This window comes from Cebus imitator, unplaced genomic scaffold (genome assembly GCF_001604975.1).
Source record: "Cebus imitator isolate Cc_AM_T3 unplaced genomic scaffold, Cebus_imitator-1.0 Scaffold238, whole genome shotgun sequence".
Taxonomy (NCBI): Eukaryota; Metazoa; Chordata; class Mammalia; order Primates; family Cebidae; genus Cebus; species Cebus imitator.
In genome coordinates this window covers 3081237-3102447 of record NW_016107553.1, presented here as the reverse complement: position 1 = coordinate 3102447, position 21211 = coordinate 3081237, and the positions used below count along the sequence as shown (strand labels likewise).

General features: G+C 41.8%; 1 protein-coding gene across 3 annotated transcripts in view; it reads left to right on the top strand.

Moving 5' to 3' along the window:
- Positions 1–6879: 6879 nt before the first annotated feature.
- The window catches only part of PCGF5 (polycomb group ring finger 5), a 118156-nt gene continuing 103824 nt past the window's right edge, over positions 6880–21211 (top strand). For all 3 annotated transcript variants that reach the window (XM_037727744.1, XM_037727742.1, XM_037727743.1), the window contains exon 1: positions 6880–6977. The gene's annotated coding sequence lies outside the window, so the exon portion shown is untranslated. The remainder of the gene's footprint in view (positions 6978–21211) is intronic.

Below are 21211 nucleotides of genomic sequence, written 5' to 3'. Positions count from 1 at the left end.
CCAGGGTTAGCGTCTTATGAGTCTAAGATCTATAAAAATCTCATATTAGAAGGCCAAGGTCAATTTTTGCTTAAATCCAAAAGACTAGATGTTCAAATATGAACAGCTAGATGCTCGGGGGAAAATACAACGTTGAGGAAAGGAAAGGAACAGAGAGGGTATGGTGTGCCATACACAAGGCAGAAATATAATAATTCATGGGTACCTGGAAAGGAACTTCAAAACTAGTAGTAAGGCATTTTGTTCTATTTTTAGTATCATCAACAGGCAGAAGATGGTTAGATAAGACCATTTGATGACCATGGTATAAATGATACCCTAAGGCAAGAAATAAAATAACTATAGTAGAAACCAAAATAATTATTTGCTGGGAAGCCACTGGGGAGATTCCCTTTCTTAAAATTGTCTTCTGAGGAAGAAATATCTGAGGTAGAACAAGTAGAGCTACACACAGAGAATCTTCTGGTTCTATCCATGAGAAAGCTTTAAAGAAACTGTAAGGGACAATCAGAGAATAAATCTTTGGCCTGTCACTATGAACTACGCCTGAGTCAGAGATCGCCTGTGTCATTCCCATTTTATAATATTAAGGATATTATGAAAGGCAAAGTGGAGATGGGGAGGACCAGGGTGATTACAGGGTCCAAGCAATGCAAGAACCCCTAACCATCCTTCCTGCCTCTCTTTGGGAAGCAGAAACAAGTGGTACTCAGCACATTTAATTATTAAGAATTATCCGTGTCTTCCAAAAGTGATGCTAAGGCTCAACTTCAGAAACAAATCTTCAAGGAAAGCGGATAAAAAGGTTTTCTCCTCTCTTTAAAGTGATATTAATGATAATAAATAACAAATTAACTTAGTACTGTGTACTGTACTAAGTTATTCCCATGTAACAGACTGGTGTATGAATCCTGGTTTAGCCACTTCTTAGCTAGTTGACCTTAGGCAAGTTTTTTAACTTCTCTGGGCCTCAGTTTTCTCATCTAGCTATAATAATGGTATATACATTATAGGGTTGATGTGACATAATTCATTTAAACAGCTTAGACTAATGTTTGGTCAATAGTAAATAGTTATTACAACTATTACTATTAAGTACTTTACATTCGTTATCCCATTTAATTTTCAAACAAGCCTTTGAGTTAGGCATATATACTAATAATATCACCAGTTAACAGACTGAGGACATTGCAGTTCATAGAACTTAAATGTGCCCAAGATCACACAGTTAGTTATTGCTATATATTTCAGAACCAGAAAGGCTTGACAAAAAATTCATATTTTATTGATAGTCTGAAAGCATGCTGAATTTGATTTTATATGGCAAAACGGCACCATCTTACTATAACTATAAAATTGTTTGACTTATATTGTTAGTTATTCTGCTAGGTTCACTCTATGACAGAAAGAGTTTGAAGACAGTGAAACTATTAGCAACCTATTGTAATAACGGTTGTAAAGAGAAAATGCCCTGAACAATGGGGAAAATTCAGACAAAAAAGACAAGTAAGAGAGACATCCTGAAGTGGAAGTAGAGGTCTAAAGAGAAGGCAGTCATCAAAGATCACCAATTTTAATCCTAAAGAACCCAATGGATGGTGGTGATTGGCATAAACAGGGAAGTCAGGTGGGGAGCTGACAATGGAAAGTTCACTTTAGCTGTTTTAAAGACACATATTAAGAGGATGGAGCATGGGATGAATGCTTTGGGAACTGGAGATTCTGCCACTACACATTTCTGTTCTTCAATTTCCTCTTTCACAAAATGAGAAGTTGATCTAGAATTAATCCTTTGGATTCCTTCCAATTTCCTAGAGGAAGCATGTAAATGAATTAGAGGAAGTAAAAAGTAGATTTCAGGAATTCAAAAGGCAGTGAGTGATCAAGGTATTGAATCATTAGTCTGGCCTGGAAGTAAAAGAGAAAAGTGGGACAATTACTCACTTTCTAAGATTAAGACAAATAGTACCTTTTAAGAAATAACTTAGGCAGGATAATTAATATACCTATATGTAGAATAGAGGCTGTCGACAGTTAACCTAAGAAATCTAAAGTAAAATGTGTAACAATGAAAGTCAAGTAGCCTTTATTTATAGGAGAGATAAGCTTCAGTTTGTGTGGTGTGATGTGAAGGTGTTAGGAAAGTCCAGCTGCCCCAAAAATGTCTTCCTGATCTTCTTAAAATACTGCCTGGCTTTACACCACTAAAATAAACCTCTTTAAATGTACTTCATAATGTAAAATGTACATTTATTTCACATTCAGCTGTTGCCATGCTTTCCGCTGCATTAGGGTAGCAGGGTGACAACTAACTGAGGAGAGGAAGACTGGAAGGGGGAGGAGGAAGGGATTCCTTCGGTAAGTGCAGCCGTGCTCAAGTCAGTCAGTTCAACATGTGGCTGCCTATTATACTTCAGGCAGGTTCTAGACATTAAAAGACAAGTAAGCAGTGGTTCATTGCCTCAAGATGCTTACAGTCCAGAGACAGTAGACTATGCAAAGGTCATGGGGCTGGAGTTTTGAAAAGTGGGACCAGTGACTAAGAAAGGAAAGGAAGGACAAAGAAATTTGTTCTCTTCCATCACAATTTTGTTGAAGAATTAGACAGATACCCCAAACTTAAGGTTTTTTCTTGGTCCCAGTGAATCCCCCTGAGGAACTACTAAAATTTAAGCTTGTAGAGTTGACACCCTGTAGGCTGAAGAATAACAGATAATTTGAATATCTTTAATTCAATGACATTTTTTGGCCCTTTGAAATTTAAATTAGTAAAATTTTACTATATCAGAACTTGTACCTAAACAGTTGACTATAAAATACAGGTTTATTGCTATTTTTCATGCTCCCCTCCTCCCCTGGAACTTCACAGTATGCTAGGATTGCTGAGGGCTGCTGGGAGGGAACCAGGGCTGGCAGAAACAGGAAGCAGGAAATGTAGAGAAATTGGAGCTAGAAAGATAACTGAGCACTTCTTTAAACAGCAGACTAAAGGAGCACCATATCTTCACAGATGGTGTTAAACAAGCCTCATAAGACATAATTTCAAATAATGCAGGGAACATAAAATTAGGGCCTCAAAAACTTGGGGGACCAGTTCTAGCTCTGGTATTTACTAGCTGGATAGCCACAGGAAGCCATAATATTTTTTGTCTCTATTTAATGAGTACTGTCTATATGCCAGGCACCATATAACTTGTGCATAATTGACTGAATGTTCACGCCTCCCCTCAAATTCATATGTTGAAATCCTACTCCCCAATATGACGGTATTGGGAGGTAGGGCCTTTGGGAAGTAATTAAGTCATGAGAGTGGAGTCCTCATTAATGGGATGACTGCCCTTATAAAAGGAACGGCAGAGAGCTCTGAGGCTCAATGTCTTTTCACTATGTAAGGATACCATGAGAAGTCAGCACTCCAGAGGAGGAAGAAAGGCCCTCAGCCAACCCCTGACCATGCTGGTACCCTGATGTCATACCTCCAGACTCCACAACTGTGAGAACTGAATGTTTGTTGTTTAAGCCACCCAGTTCACGGTAGTTTGTTATAGCAGTCCCAACTGGGTAAGAGTGAGTATTTTACATATGACAATATTTCATTCTATCATTAGAATGTAGTAGATTCTATCATTTTTCTCTATTTTATAGATGAGGAAACTTCAGAAAATTCAAGATCAGATAAACTAAAATTGGTTAAAGTAGGGATTTGAATACAGGTAGTCAAACTCTAATGCCCATGTTTAATCATCACAATATTCCAGGTATTAAGTCTTTTAGGCTTTGGTTCCCTCACTTAAAACTGGGCATGTTGGACCAGACAAGATTGAAATTTCTTTTTAGCTTTAAAACACTCTGATTCTAATTATATAAATCATACATATATTTAATATGCTCATGGATAATCTGTGTTTCTGAACAGTCTTGGAGAACTGAGAGCTGAGGACAAGTTTCCGAAATATGACCTCATTTCCTAGTTTTTCCTTGTGTTTCAGTCAAGGTAAACCATGTAATTTACTGTTCCACCAAGAATACCCTTCCTCTCTTTCCATCTATTGAAAATCTATCCATCCTTCAAGAGCCAGCTGAAATGCCACCTCCTTTGTCTTTGGAGATTTAGAGTGGGGATGTATTAGACTGTTGGTGGTTGGGATTTGTGCTAAGTACCTGTATCTGTGCTAATGAAAGGAAAAGATGTAGGAAAAGAAGAAGAAAGGGTGCAGGGACCATGAACAGGAAAGGTAAAAGAACCGTCAGCAGTGTTGTTGGTGACTGGCACATAGCCTTCCTTACGACAGGAAATAGCAAAGCCACCAGATTAAATGTTGCCCAGCTAGAAGATGAAGATTAAATGAAATAACGTGTGTAAAATATCTAGTACACTGCCTGTAAAGGCAGCAATGTGATAGTTCCCAATCTCTTCCTTCCATGGGAATCCGGTCATCTCCTTCATGCTGAAGAAGCCTGCCATCCTGCCCAGGGAGGAATAGGACAATAAGAGGGGAGAAGAGACTCTGCAGGGGGAAAAAAAGAAGTCAGGAGGATATATATGGGTACATAAAGAAAAAATGAGAGCCAGAGTACAGAAGATGAGAGAGAAAAAGGAAATGAAAGGGAGTCATGGCGAAGAAGAGGAGGATAGAAGGGTGATGGAAGCAGAAGGTCAAAGAGGGACAAGAAAGAGGGAGAGAATTCCAGGACTTGGGAAGAGAAAGTTCGTGCTGCACTGTGGAATCTGGCCTGGAGGAAGAAGCAACCAGATGCAGCACCCAAGCCCAGGTGCCAGTCATTTGCCACTGGGCTCTCAGATCCATTCTCTTTTTGCTACTCTCACATAATTTGTAGCTATTCTGACCCCTGCCCTCTGTCATCTTGTCCACTGGATTCTCCTGCTTTCTACCACAGAATGGCCCTGGAGGGTGGGAGGAAGGGAGAAACCATGGGACTCCTATTCTCTACTTTGGAAGACATCTCCTGCAGTAGTTGCACTTCCTTTGTGGCTCCAACTCCTATTGAACAAGCCCTTCAGGGTTCTGGCAGTCTCCCCTCTTTGCCCTTCCAGCCTCAGGGAAGACCCACGTCCGGCAGTTGCTAATCTCAGCACTGCCTCACCTTACCATAGTTGAACTTTCAGTTCTTTCAACACTTGTAACTAATTTGCAGCATTAAATTATTGCTATTGAATCACTTGGGAAAGAAAACTTTACTTTCACTTGGATTCACTTGCAGAGTTCCAAGTTGCAAGTTTTCCTAATGGGACTGCAGGCAGTGCATCGGAGACAAAAATCTAGCAGTCCCAGGATTCAAGAAGGGTCATGGTCTACTTCAGTGTTTGATCAGACAGCGACAAATCCACACTAGCTAACAGGGCTGGAGGGCTCTTAGCCTAGGAATTAGCTGTAAAATGACCGGGTTCATGTCTATTTTTTCATGATTTTCTCTGTTCGCTTTGATCACCGCCAGCCTTGGCTTAAGGAACATATCTGTAGAATTCCATTTTATTCCTCAAAGGTTACTTAAGTGCCCATTATGAGTATAGAGGGCACATAGCTAAGTGTGGTGGGGAGGAGATACAGAGACGCAGGAAAAACGGAGAGCATGCTCAGTTTTCGGAAGTGTTTGCTTTTGCAAGATGAGGTTTGTGGACCTCATCATAAAGGAGGAGACCCTCTTGATAAAGACTCCTGAATTTTTCCAATCCCACCAGAGCTGCAGACACTCGGAGGTAGTATTAGTCTTACAGCTTTCATTTCTCCCGTCACCAGAGCTCTGTTAAAAGCAGACTTCTCTTCAAGGAACTCACAGATCAGTGGGGGTACAGTACAGGCACACAACTGACCCCCAAGTCAGAATGATGCGAGCCACAAGGGAGGATTCTGCCTGGGGGAGCAGGAAGGCTGCAGAGATGGCAGGAAATGGCTACAGGAGCTGAGTCCAAGGGAGTTTGACAGGTGGAGGCAGCTAAGGGGTTTTCCGGCAGAGAACAGAGCAGGATCAAAATCAGGTGTCAAAGGACACACATTCAGGTGGTGTCCGTAAACAGGGGCTTTGGGGTGAGGGTAGGAAAGTGGAGAGGAGGCGGAAAGGTGGAGGCCCAGATGTTGGGGACTGTGAGAATGAGGCATTAAGGCTTGAGGCCATGGTGAGTCATCGGAAGATCTTCAGCATCAGGGCGGCAAGGTCACTTCTGGTGGGGTGGCGGGCGGGGTGCAGGGACTTTGTGATTAGAAGGAAAGAAGCTGGAGCCAGGGAAAAGAAACTGCGAGCTCTGAGGTAGGGGGGCAGCTTATACGGGAAGCCTGGACTTGACCATCGCCAGGGAGGCACACTGACATTCGAGCTGCCTTCCATCTATTCAAGGGCACGCTTCCTCCGTCTGTGGAGGGAGAAGGTGGCCCTTCCGCGGCTGTACGATAGGAAGTCTCCAGCCTGAGAAGTTTCAAATTTCTCCTTGCCAAGGTCGGGCCACTACAGGTGGGCGACTGAGAGCCCCCGGCGAACGCTGGGCTCCACGCCCGCCTCGGGCAGCCGCCGCGGCTTGTCCCCTCCAGGCCTGGGCTCCGCCGTGGGCCGTGCCCGGCTGGGCGCTCCGGGAGCTGCGCGGCGGCGGCTCGAGGAGGCCTGGCGGCCGGCGGCGAGAGGCTGTGCCCCAGTTTGTGTCCAATCAGGGAGTGCGGGCTGTGCCCCGAGCCGGGCAGCAATGCGTAAACAAACCCACGGTAACTCCTCCGCCCCCTCGGCGCGCTCGCCCCGCGCCCGCCGCCGCCAGCGCCGCCGCCGCCGCCGCCGCCGCCGCCGCGGGCTCTGCTCTCCTCGCGCCCGCCCGCCGGGCCGGCCCAGCCCCCGCCCCGCGCCGCTCGCACCCCCGCTGCCCCGCCCCGCCCCCGCCGGCGCGGGCTCCCTCACCTACCGCCCCACGCGCGCGCGCTCGCGCACCACGCGCCCCGCGCGGCCCGCCCGGATCGTGGCCTCTCGAGAGCAAGGTAAGGGCGATGCGCGGAGACCCGGGAGGCTTCCCCGCCCGACGCGGCCCAGGGAAGTTTGTGGCGTGGCTGTTTTCCGCGAGGCCGGGGGGAGGCCCCGGGAGCCGGGCGAGCCTGGAGGGCGGGAGGGGGCCGCCCAGCGCCTCGGGGTCACAAGTTGCCTAACCTGACCTCGGTGCGGGCCGGTGGGCGGCGCGGCCGGGCGGGCGGCGCGCGAAGAGGGGCTGGAGGCGCGGCGGGGCCGGGCGCCGGGCGGGCAAAGGGAGGGCCCCGAGGAACTTTCTCTTCCCCAGAGGAGCGCCTTCCAGCCCCGGCCGCGGCCCCGCCGCGGGAGCAGCGGCTCCCTGGCTGTAGGGAGACCATGAAATGTGTTTGAAGAAGCTGACGCAGTTTGTGACGCTCGCGGCTTCCTGACGGGGACCAGCAGCAGTGGCGCCTCCGCCGAGGAGGGACGACCCGACTCGGCGCTCTGGCCCTTCCCCCGCCGGCAACAGCGCGCCCCGGCGCCTAGTTCGGGGGCCGCGGGCTCGGGGCGCGAGCATCTGCTCCCGGCTGCGCGCGTCGCTTCCGTTTTGATTAGCTCAGGTTATTATATAAGATGTCACGGAGAGGAAAGGGGCGACCGAGAGGCGCGTTGGGGAGGGCGCGGTGGCCTTCCGCGAGTGGCAGGGAGGGGCAGGAGGCAGGACCCGGCAGGACCCACCTGTACGCCCTCCGCACCCCCTGCGGGCGCCGCCCGCGCGCGTGCCGTGGTGTTGGCTGGGGCCCGGACGGACGTGCCAGTCTCTCGCCTCCCCGCCCCGCCAACACTTGGGCAGCGGCCGAAACGCCGCCACCTCGCCTGGGTCTACAGGTTTCTGGCCCCAGGCGTTTGTACTTTGAAACATTTGTTTAATATTAAGGAAGCTGCGTGTGCGGCCGTCATAGTACGCCCGGAACGTGTGTCGGTGAGCTCCAGGGCAGTGAATGAATCATCGACCCACGGACCGGGCCCGATGATTCATGCGGGGTACACACACGCGCGCGTACTCGCCGTGTGCCTCTGACCCAGGGAGAGCGGCCCCTCTGCAGTGATGACGCCCAGAGGGGCGGGGGAGACTTAGTGCAAAAGGGCAGCGGAGTACCCCGCTTCCACAATAACTTTGAGGGGGGGAATCAGGGACGCCCGAAGGGGCGGGGGAAACAGTGCAAAAGGGCAACGGGGTTCTCCTTTCCACAGTAACTTTGAGGGGTCAGGGTCTCCACGTTCCCCAAGGCTTTTTTCGCGTTCTTGGAAGAATTACAAAATTCCACCTGGCTGCATTAATCTATCGGTGGAGGAGCGCTGGCTCGCTGCAGGGCTGGGTCCTGTCTCATTCAGTATTTGGTGTCAAGTGAGGGAGATATCGCACTCTGAAGGAATCCTCCTAGTACTTGCGTCTACCTAAGTAGCTCTAAAGTAATTTGAAAAATTTTAAAAATGGATCTTAAAAGAAAAATTGACTCCTTAAGGCTAGCTTTTTTGAGGGTTTTTAAAAAGCCAGATCCTAAAAGGAACCTCGTTTACCATTCATGAATACAGAATTTTTCTCACTGTGATCATTCTCAAAGACTAACTTGACTCATTCCCACCCCACATTAGTAAGATTGAATAAAGCTTTCTTATCATTTAGGACTCACCTCAAGTGGCATCTACTCAGAGAGGCGCTCCTGATCTCCTTCATTATCTCCTGACCCCTCCCCCCAGGAGCCACCCGATAGTACTATTTCATTTTCTTCATAGCTAACCGTTTTCTGATATTACTTTGTTTCTACGTTCTTTTAAGTCTGATCTCTTCTTACTAGAATGTAAGCTCCACTATGGCAGGGATTTGGGCTATATTGTTCACTAATAAAACTCTAGCACCTAGAACAGTGCCTGGCATTCATGAAACACTAGTAATTGTTGACTCATAAATGAATAAACTCTTTTCCTGATTTCTTGGTAGGACTGTTTTTGACAGTTGAAATTAACTGTCAAATTAACTTTTTTTTTGTGGGAAAGTCACCAAGTTGGTGCAGTTCTGATTCTTTTTCCTCCTGGTTTTGATTGATTTTCTCCTCTGTGATGTTAACCTGCAGCACAAGATGGGCTAAAGCATCATATCCTAAGACACTTAGTATAAAGAAAGATAAAACATGTGGAGCCCTGTCAAGAGAAAGTATGTTACTGTGTAACTTTTGGATGATTCAAAATATTTTCGGTGCTAGTTGAAAAAAAAAGTGCAGGATTTTGAAATGGAATCAGCAAAGTCAAGTCCTGCAGCCATGTGTATCCACTCATTTGGAATACTAATATTTCTATATTTTCGCCCCCCCCCCCCGCCTGGAAAACAACATGAAGTTTAGCTACAGTTTGGGAAGGTCCGTAAGATACCACTTAATGTGAAGGTTTTTTGAGACAGGGTCTCACTCTGTCACAGAGGCTGGAGTGCAATGGCTCAATCATAGCCTCAACCTCCTAGGCTCAAGTGATCCAATATGAAGTATTAATCAAATGAAAACAAGATTTATGCTGCAGAGGCCTTAACTCTGATTTGTTGTTATTCATGTCGGTAATGCCACAAAAGAGTAGATAAAAGGAGTTATTTAAAATTATATTTTAAACACCTTAAATGGATTCCAAAGAATTACAGCTATACAAAGTCAGTGATACAATCTAAGAAAGATTTGAATGTCACATTTAATAATATCCCTTTTATCAAGGATAAACTTTGATAAAGTTTATGTTATAAACTTTGGAGGCATGTTAGTCAGCCCCAGTCTTGTAGCAATATTTTCTGAACTCACTATTTCTGAAGTTAGTGCTGAAGAAGAATGGACATCTAGCAGTTCCGTTTCCATAATGGTAGCTGTGATCACTTGCAGAAGCATAATCTCAAGAGTAAGCTCAGAGACAGTAGAATTTTAGCGCTAAAAGAGACTTTGAAATTACTTGGCACAGTTCATTCATTTTTAATCAGTCTCTTTACCAAGGAAACTAAGGCACAGTGAGATGACTTCCTAAAATACAGGGCAAGAGTCAGAACCAAGACTCTGACTCCCATAAAGGGCTTAAGTGGTTGAGAAGGCTTCAATGGTTGGAAGTTCCTGAATTAGCCAGAGCTGCTGTAGGTAGAAAAGAGTGGTTTCTATCATTAGTTGATTTTCTACCTTTTCCTTGTGAACTCTCAGAGGGAAAAATCATGTCTTATTCACCTTTGTACCCTCCCATGTGCCTGGGACATCTAGGGGCTCAACAAATGCTTATTGAAAGCAGTTGGGCCAGATGCAGTGACTCACGCCTATAGTCCCAGCAATTTGGGAGGCCGAGGTGGATGGATCACGAGCTCAGGAGTTCAGGACCAGCCTGGTCAAGATGGTGAAACCCTGTCTCTACTAAAAGTACAAAAATTAGCGGGGCATAGTGGTGGGCGCCTGTAATCCCAGCTACTCAGGAGGCTGAGGTAGAGAATTACTTGAACCTAGGAGGCAGAAGAGGTTGTAGTGAGCTGAGATTGCGCCACTGCATTCCAGCCTCAGAAACAAAGCAAGACCCCATCTCAAAAAGGAAAACAAAACAAAACAAAACAAAACAAAAAGCAGATGGATTTTAAGTGAAAATATATTTAGAAAGTGAAAAAGCAGGAAAACATGTCTTCTTTCCACATTGAAGAAGTTTTCTGACAACAGAATCAGATGTTGATACTAAATAACCTAGATTTAACCTTAGAACTTTTATAATAATGAAACTATTGTTTAATTTTTATGCCTCCAGATGTTTTTTAAAAAAGGCTTAAAACTTGTAAGTGTGCATATTTGCTTACTTGGCATAATTATTTACTGGAGAAACAGTAGGAGACAGCAGTTAGGACATCTGATAGGTCTTGCTTCTGTCAGAGCATCCAATAGAAAAGCCTAGGTTACAGCCAGTCAGATTTGGGGCTAAAACTCAGCTCTGCCCTTAACAAGAGCAGAGCTCTCCACAACAAGTGATCTCTAAAGTGATGATAATGCCATCTGCCTTGAAGGATTGTGTGAGACTGAGATAATGTGTGTGTGTGTGTGTGTGTGTACATATATATATATATATATATATATATATATATGAGTGTGTGGTGTATAAGAGGCTCTTAATAAATGGTAACTGCTATAGTTATGACTACAGACTTGTGTAACTATGGGGGCAGCTTAATGTCTCAGAAGTTTCAGTTTTTTCAACTGGAGAATTGGTGGTCAGGATAGGGGAGGAGAATTAATGAGCTCTAATATCTTGTCCAGTTCTATGGTTTCAGGAACCAGTAAAGAAATATACAGTTCTCCTGAAATTTTAGTTTAAGGTAATTCACATATCCTTAATCCAACAAGAAATATAAAAATGATTAGTTTCTAGACCTTCTCAAGAATTTGTCTAAATTAACTTTTATGATAAGTACATTTTCATTATTTTATATGCTATATATTCATTATTTTATATGCTATATATTCATTATTTTATATGCTATATAATGGATATGAAGTTAACTTGAGTATTTCAACCTGTCATCCAGCTTACTATATATAAAGCAATATAAGGAGTATAGTGGTTAATTAGACATAGATACTCTTTCTTTAAGAGGCTTAAGAGTCATATAGAGAGCATAAGACAGATAACTAAAGACTGTTTTACGTGGGAGAACTGTTAGAGAGACATAAAGAAAATACTTTGTGAATTTAGAGGAGGAAAAGACTATTTCTAGCCAGAAAAAAAAAGGTAAGATTTAATTAGGGAATTTTGAGCAAGACCTTAAAGAATTGAGAGGACTTCAAGTGGCAGAGGTGTAGAGACCAGTTTGTGCTAAGACTTGAAGGTAAGAATATCCAGGTTTGGAGAAGAATGTGGTTAAACTGGTGGTTGAGGAGCCTGGAGGCAGTATAATGGGAGAGAATGCTGCATGGGGAGGGGAAATTAGGGCTATATTGTGAAGCATCTTGAATGCTGGGCTAAGGAGACGGTTTAGTAGGCAAGTATCAGAAATACTTTAATGGGGGAATGATGTGATCAAGACTATGCTTTGAAAGAGTAATTTTCATCACAGGAGCCACAGGTAGTCCAGTTAAGTAGCTGTTGAAATATTCTCCAGAAGAGAAGTGATGAGAACCTAAATCAGCGTGGAGGCAGATGAGTTGGGCAAGATACTGCAGAGGTAGATGAAACAGAACTTGCTGGCTAATTGGATATAGGAGTTGAGGAAGAAATCAAAAACAGAAGCTGAGTCACTTAAATTGGTGTTGGCAAGGACTGAAATAGGAAGGGACACTAGTAAAGCACCTGCAAGCAGTATGCAACCAATAAATATTTGTCTAATTAATGGAGGTGATTATTGGTTTGGATTTGGATGTGTTAACTTGTATGTGCCTGTGGACCATCTCAATGGATGAGAGCCATTAAAAATAAAGAAAGATTTGGGGCATCCTTCTGGAGGGGAATGGTAACCTGTGAGAACAGTTCAGAGTGTGGTGAGAAGAATAAAAGGCTAGGATAGAGCCTTGTGAAAGCTAGTATTCATGGGCTTGAGGGAGACAGGAGGAGGCAGACAGGATGCTCAGCAGAAAGAAGCAGGAGGATGAGGAAAACATAGGGCAAAGCAAGGTGAGGAAGAAAAGGGCATTAGATTTGTCAGTGAGACCATCATCAAAGATGATGTAGCCTTGGAAGAGCAGAGTCAGTTGAGCAGTGGGGCTAATGAAAGTCAGCTAGTTACCTGAAGTGTGCCAGGATGGAAGCAAATGGGGAGAGCAAGTGTAAATTGTGATTGGGCTGAGAAAATCAGAGGCTGGGGGTAGGAAGGAAGACAATAACTTGAGGCAAGAAAAGTGTCAATGAAACTTTCTTAAAACCATAAGGAAGGCTTGAGAACATTTGTGCGTAGTGTGGTTGCCAGTGAAGAGGAAAGGAATGAATCAAGGGAGGGGGTAGGAGGGCAGTTAATACACTAGGGACTCCTCAAGTGGGAGAGGTAGGATAGGGTAACCGTACATGCAGCTTGCCCAGTTTAATTACAGTATAATATTTGGACACAGGATACAGGATAAAAGTAGATAATAATGTCCACTTTTAATCTAGAAGAGAGTCTATTTTTGAATAATTGAATTGATTGCCCTAATCATGATGTGAATAAAGAAGTTACTTATGGGAAAATGTGGCAAAAAATAAAGAAATAAAAGATACACTGATTGGAAAGGAAGAAGTAAACCTTTGTTTGAAGATGACATGATTGTCTATGTAGAAAACTGAGAGACTCAACAACAACAACAAAATCTCCTGGAACTAATAAGCAATTATAGCAGAGTTGTAAGACACAAGGCTAGTATATGAACGTTCGTCGCTTTTCTATATACTAGGAATTAACAAGTGGAATTTGAAATTAAAAACAGTACATTAGTACCTCAAACAAAGTGAAATATGATACTTAGATATATATCTAACAAAATATGTATAAAGTCTATGTGAGGAAAACTACCAAATTTTGATAAAAGAAATCAAAGAAGAATTAAGTAAATGGAGATATATTCCATGTTCATGGGTGGAAGACTCAATATTGTTAGTGCTTCCCAACTGTAGTCGTAGATTTAATGTAATCTCAGTCAAAATCCCAGCAAGTTATTTTGTAGATATTGACAAACTGACTCAAGTTTATATGCAGAGGCAAAAGACCTCTGCATATAATAGCACAATACTGAAGGAGAAGAACAAAGTTGGAGGCCTGACACTACCTAGCTTCAAGGCTTACTATAAACTTGTAGTAATTGAGACAGTGGTATTGGCAAAAAATTAAAAAAATAGATCATGGAACAGAATAGAGAACCCATAAATAGACCCACGGAAATATAGTCAACTGATCTTTGACAAAGGAGCAAAGGTAATACAGTAGAGAAAAGATAGTCTTTTCAGCAAATGGGGCTGAAACAACTGGACATCCACATGCAAAAAAAGAAAAAAGTTAATCTAGACACAGACTTCAGCCTTGTCACAAAAATTAATTCAAAATGGATCACAGACCTGAAAGTAAAACTATAAACTCCTAGAACATAACATAGGAGAAAATATGGATGACCTTGGGTTTGGTGATGACTTTTTAGATATGACATCATAGGGACAACCATGAAAGAATTGACAAGCTGGACTTCATTAAAATTTAAAAATTTCTGCTCTGCAGAAGACATTGTCAAGAGAGTAAGAAGATGAGCCACAGACTGGGAGAAAATATTTGCAAAAGACATATCCAATAAAAGTCTGTTATCCAGAATATACAAAGAACTCTTTAAACAATAAACAACTCATTTAAAAAATGGGTCAAAGACCTTTACAGACACCTCACCAGAGAAGATACACAGATGGCAAATAAGCATATGAAAAGACATTGCACATCATATGTTACCAGGAAAAATGTAAATCAAAACAACAATGATGTATCACTATATACAATTGAAATAGCCAAAATTCAGAACATTGACAACAGCAAATGCTGGCAAGGATGTGGAGCAACAGGAACTCTCATTTATTAGTGGTGGGAATGTCAAACAGTACAACTGCTTTGGAAGATGGTTTGGGGGTTTCTTACAAAATGAAACATATTCTTATTGTACAATCCAGCAGTTGTGTTCTTTGGTATTTACCCAAAGGTTGAAAACTTGTGGCTACACAAAAACCTGCACACTGATGTTTATAGTAGCTTTCTTCATAATTGCTAAAATTTGGAAGCAACCAAGATATCATTCAAGATAAACTGTAGTATGTCCAGACAATGGAATATTAGTGCTAAAAACAAATGTGGTATCAAGCCACGAAAAGACATGGAGGAAGCTTAAATGCATGTTCCTAAGGCAAAGAAGCCAATCTGAAAAGGCTTCATACTGTGTAATTTCAACTACACAACATTCTGGGAAAGCAAAACTGTAGAGACAGTAAAAAAATTCAGTGGTTGCCAGGGGCTAGGATGGAGGAGGGATGAACAGGCAGAGCACAGACGATTTTTAGGGTAGTAAAACTGCTCTGTATAATAATAACAGTGGATACACAGTATTATACATTTGTCCAAATCCATAGAACGTTGAAGAATACAAAATGCAGATGTGGCTTGGAGGAAGAAAGAAGTTAGATGAAGGCAAAAGGAAATTTTGAGTTCTGAAGAGGAAAGTCGATGGCTCACAGGTGGCTGCATTTGAAATGGGTTGGTTCTCTTTTATTGATTTGCTGAAAGTAAGCGGGGAGTGAGGCGTAAAGTTGCAGTGGAAGAGAGTTGAAAAGGTTTAGAAAGCTTTGGGTCTGCGTGGTGGGGAGCCAAAGGTGATGAGGGCTTGGTAAGTTGCTAGAAGGCCTTAGCCTAGTGATAGGATGAATCACTCCTCTATTTCATGACTTTCTCCGGCAATGCTCAGAAAATTGGAAGTAAAGGTGGTGTGAGTATCACTGAAACTGCCAACTCCATATGGGCCCTTAATTGAGTAGGAAGGCAAGTGACACTAGAGTGTCGATGGGCTGGGAGAATAGCAGAGGATACAAGATTAGAGTATGTCATTGGCTGATTCATCAAGAGTGAAGGGAAGGGGAAAACAGGAATGTGGAGGGAGGTTCTGACGGTAGTGGTGAAGGGCATGAGGAACTTTCAGTGTTATTGTGGAGAGATCAGTTCTGAGTGATGACAAAAATTCAAAGTGTGGCTGAGCGTGGGGATGTTGAGTGTCACAGGCCAGTTGAGGTAGAAGATCATTGGTCTTTGGGAGCTATGAGGCCAAAATATCAAAATGATTTTATGTCAGTGTCAGTGTCTTGTCTTTAAAACTGTAGAATACACCTCCTAATGCCTTTCTGAGCAGTTAGTCTATAGAGCTGGAAAATACCTTAAAGATAAGGAAGTTGTTCCTTTATTTTAAAGATGAGGAAGCTTTAAAATCTTTTAAACATGTCTAGATATATGTGAGTTTACCAGGATTACACACATGCATGGTGGAGCTGGCTCTCGAAAGAACTGGGATCTCTGAATCTCAGATAATATTGCCCTCTGGGGCCAGGAGCAGTGGCTCACGCCTGTAACCTCAACACTTTGGGAAGTGGAGGTGGGCGGATCACTTGATGTCAGAAATTTGAAACCAGCCTAGCCAACATGGTGAAATCCTACTAAAAATACAGAAATTAGCCGGTTGTGGTGGCACGCCCTGTAATCTCAGCTACTCGGAGGATGAAGCAGAAGAATGGTTTGAACCCAGGAGGTGGAGGTTGTAGTAGCAGGGATTGTGCATGGCACTCCAGCCTGGGCCACAGAACAAAACTGTTTCAGAAGAAAAAACAAATACCTTCTAGGGCAGAATAAGTAATTTAAAGTATCCGCTGAACAAAATCTTAGAATACTTTTTCACCATACCAAGGAGTAGACCCATGACTGTCATATACCAACCAAATAAATTACTCCACATGTATGGGGAATAGTATGATGTAGGATGAGAAGCCAGGAATGGATGGGTCATATCTCTCCTTTAAATACTTCCTGAATAGCAAAATGGTGTTGATTCCCCTTGAACTTAGGATACTGAGTAGAGTACTGGTAACATTTATGTTTGCATCTGAGTTAAACCTTTCTGGCGGCAGACACATTTTTATGTCAATTAGAAGTGAATTAAATGACTGGGAAACGTTTGCTCATAGATCCTCAGTTTATTGCTTTCACGGCCATATTTAGTGGATCTCTCCTTCCTCACTGGGAATGTCAGGAAACTCACAAATGCCATGACAGACACTACCAGCTTTGAGATCCTGTTTTTGAACTCAGAACTTTTAAAAGTAGAAAGATCTTTCTCCTCATAAAATGTTAAAGGAACCCTTAATTCAACATGTGGAAGTTGGAATTAGTCCTGATTCTGTAAGTGCCTAAGTTTCCTCATCTGTAGTGTAGAAAAAAATAATATCTGGTCTATCTCCCAGGTATTCGATCCAAAGACTCTTTGCAAGTAAATAATGTTATGCAAATGTAAGTTATCAGTATTACCACATGGGATGCAACATATACTGTGATGTTTAAGAACTTAATTTTTAAAGTGTTTTGAATAAAACAACAAAAATGACTATTGAAATTTGGTGGGGCATTGGTTTAGGCCCTTAAAGTAAATCATGACAACTTTTCTCTCGTTGTTCCTGTTATAATGTGCCTGACCAAGTGAGATTAAGGCAGTGTGTTTCATGACAAATGAAATTTCTGCCTTTTTAATTTATTTCTAACTTTTAAAAAAGTTTTTGTTTTGTGAAATATAACACATATACAGAAAACTTTTGAAATGTAAATACACAGTTTAATGAATTTTAAAAGTGAATATCCATGTAACTACCACCCAGCTCAAGAAATAGACAACTTTAATTTATTTTTCCTCCCATGGGAATCTTTTATTCTTCTGCTAAATGGTTTTTCCCCACCCCCACGGAAGTCATGAGTAGTAGCAGGAGGCAATTATACATTTTGGCAAGTCCAAAATATGCACGTTTTTCAAGTGGAACAAGATCAAAAGTGTAATATTAGTGTTTTATTCTGTAGTTACTCTTGTAATTTATTTCTTATTTCTAAAACTGTGAACTTAGTATTTAGGACAAGTGGTAGGTTTTCAGTCTTAAAGATTAAATTAAATTTTTCAGGCTAAGCATCTTCAGATTTGGGTACTTTGGATGGAAGTAAAAAAAAAATTGTGACACTTTGTATGTGAGAAAAGTCCTCATGGTTGATTATTTTTTAAAAGTTCTTATCTTCCTTCCTTTGCCTGTCTTTAGAAGTAAAACAGCTAAGACTCCTGTATTGTTGATGACTTTGGGCAGCTGTCAAAGGTCTTCTTGGAAATTGCTTGATAGTTATCAAGGTAAATACCTTTCAACTTAGGCCACTATAGGCTAGATATGAAGTGGCAAGAAGGATTCAGTGAAAAAGCTTCATTGCATTTAAAAAAAAAAATCTCTATTTTTGGTCAGGGCATGGTGGCTCACGCCTATAATCCCATCACTTTGGGAAGTGGAGGTGGGTGGATCACTTGAGACCAGGAGTTGGAGATTAGCCTGGTCAACACAGTAAAACCCCGTCTGTCTCTACTAAAAATACAAAAATCAGCCAGGTGTGGTGGTGCACGCCTGTAATCTAAGCTACTTGGGAGGCTGAGGCAGGAGAATCACTTGAACCCAGGAGGTGGAGATTGTAGTAAGCTGAGATCAGAACTTCCTCCAGTGTGGGTGACAGAATGAGACTCTGTCTCAAAAAAAAAAATCTGTATTTTTATTTGTTTGATTATAATCTACTGCAATAAATCCTATCATGTTTTAAGACTAAGTTTATGAATTAATGGATTAAAAATAGATTAAAAGTCTTGTGGCATCTCGAAGGATTCTCTTGAACTTTTTTGATGATTAAAAAATAAAGGATAATAATAAAATAGTTGGAAAAATATCTAATCTGTCATGTCTGTAAAAGAAAAATTATGACTGTTAAAAGAAGTTGATAAGGATTCATCTTTGATAGCAGTCTCTGTGGTTTTGAGATTTAGTTAATGAGACTTCAGATTAGAATTTGGTGGATGGAACAATGTGTCTACTGTCAGTCTCTCCTGCAACACCATTACAGTAATGGTAAATATAAGAGGCAACAGTTGAGAGGAGGCACCAGCAAAGTTTTGGAAGATGAAAAGCAAATAGACCTGTGGCATCTGCCTTAGTATAATGAAGGATGTTTATATCTAAGTGCCTTTAACTTAAGTTGAGAGGAGATACTGGAAAGATATAGCCACTGTATGTCCTAGAATTCCAGAAGGTTTCTGGAATTAGAGGCTTTGGAGTGGGACAAAGGCCTGAAAATGAAGGATAGGTGGAAAATTTGTAAGGGAACTAGACCCTCAGTTCACTTCTCCTATGCTGTACATCAAGATGAAGTCTTTGACAGAGACTGGCATTTTGTTTTCTGAGAAATTAATGTAAAATAGAGATTCTGGATTTAGGAATGCCAGACAAAACAGAGGAGAAAGGTAAAATGATCACCTGAGAAGGGAATTTAATGAAATTCTGCTCACTAAACAGTGAGACTCCATACTCTTCCCCAAGTCCAATCCTAGGATAGTCAGGTAATTATCCAGTCAGGACTGGTAAAATGAGAAGCCTTAGAGGGACTTACAGAAACTGATATTTGAGGTCCCACAATGAAAAAAGTTACTGACCACACATTCTTTCTACAGTGAGCCCATCACTCAACAACCCTATAACCCTCCTCCCTCCTTTCCCTCGCCCTGTGAACATGGAACTTGCAGTCAGCTTTTCGATGCTTTGTTTTTAAATGTAAATGAATATGAGACATTTGAAGAAGGACTTCAATAAAAAAGGCAAAACCCAAAAGAAATGAACAACAACAACAAAAATCACAGAGAAAGCAGAAATACAAGGAGAAGAAAATGAAAATAATCAAAGCCATAACATCTATAATTAATATGTAAAGAGAGGAGAAGATACTGTTTCTATAAAATAAAAATGGGGACTGTGAAAAAGTAATAATCAGAGAATAATAAATCTTAGATTTTAAAAATTAAATGGCAAAAAGTTTCATTGGGTGGACCGGACTATAAAGTAGAAACTAAAGGCAAAAAGATGGAAAATAGGTAAGGAGAAATAGAATTAGAGAACTGGTTTAGCAGGTACACCACCATACTAAGAGTTCCAGAAAGCGATTACAAGGAAAAGTAACAGAAAAAATTACCAAAGAAGTAATGCAAAAAAATTCCCAGAATGGGAGGACATACATTTATAGATTAGCCAGAAGAATAAATAAAAAAGGGACCACAAAAAATATGCAGTATACAAAACAAATAATTGTAAAATTTGAAAATACAAAGGGAAATGAGGATATCTTAACTTCCTGCAGAAAAACAGGCCATAGCTAGGTGTGCTGGATCACGCCTGTAATCCTAGCACTTTGGAAGACTGAAGCAGTGGATCACCTGAGTCCAGGAGTTCAGGACCATGTGGACAACATGAAAATCCCGTCTCTACAAAAAATCCAAAAAAATTAGCTGGGCGTGGTGATACACACCTGTAGTCTCAGCTGTTTTGGAGCTGAGGTGGAAGGATCGCCAAAGACCGGGAGGCAAAGGTTGCAGTAAGCCGAGGTCACACACCACTGTATTCCAACTGGATGACAGAGGGAGACCATGTCTCAAAAAAAAAAAAAAAAAAAGGAAAGAAAGTAAAAGAGGTCACATACAAAAAGATTAGGAGGTCTAATGGCACTAGATTTCTTAATAACATTGGAATCTAAGGACTATGAGTTAATTCCTTCAGAGTTCTGAGGGAAATTATTTTCTATCTAGAATTTCAAAGACAAAAACTATTAAGTGGGAGATAGAATAAAGACGTGGAGGGCATGAAAGATCTCAAAAATTTATTCTCTATGCATCATTTCACAGTAAGCTAATGGGTGGTATGTTTTATTAAAATGTGGGATAAACCAAGAAAGAATAATATATGGAATTCCAAAAACAGGTAGTCAAACACAGGAGAAAAAAAAAAGAAAATTCTGGGATGACAGTGAAGAGAAACTTCAGATGACATTAGTATAGCAGCCTACTGAGAAGCCAGTCCTGATCAGAATAGGAGGAAGGATCACTCAACAAACACAAATGCAAAACTGATAGATGATCTGATACATTTGGCCAAGTGTAACATATTCTTCAGAAGGGTGTCCTGGTTCCCCAGGAACTAGCATTTGGGTTGTATTACTGATTTTTAAAAGCTGGTAAATGGAAAAGCTTCAGTGGTAACTATTTTACCAGCTAGTCTGGAAGTATTTTAATAACAATTGGTACAGCTGTACCAAGAGATACAGACAAAATGTTGACCTTGGCCATACCTGACTGCAAGGTAGGCTGGGAAAAAAACACTGACATAACTATACAGTATTATGAGATGGAAAAGAATAAGCTAGAGTACAATGGGACAGCCATAATTATATCAATAAGTGTCTAAAATTAATAAATCAAGACAGCAGTATAACATTATTTAGAAAGATGCAATTAAATATCAAAAGAAGCCGGGCGCAGTGGCTCACGCCTGTAATCCCAGCACTTTGGGAGGCCGAGGCGGGTGGATCACGAGGTCAAGAAATCGAGACCATCCTGGTCAACATGGTGAAACCCCGTCTCTACTAAAACTACAAAAAATCAGCTGGGCATGGTGGCGCGTGCCT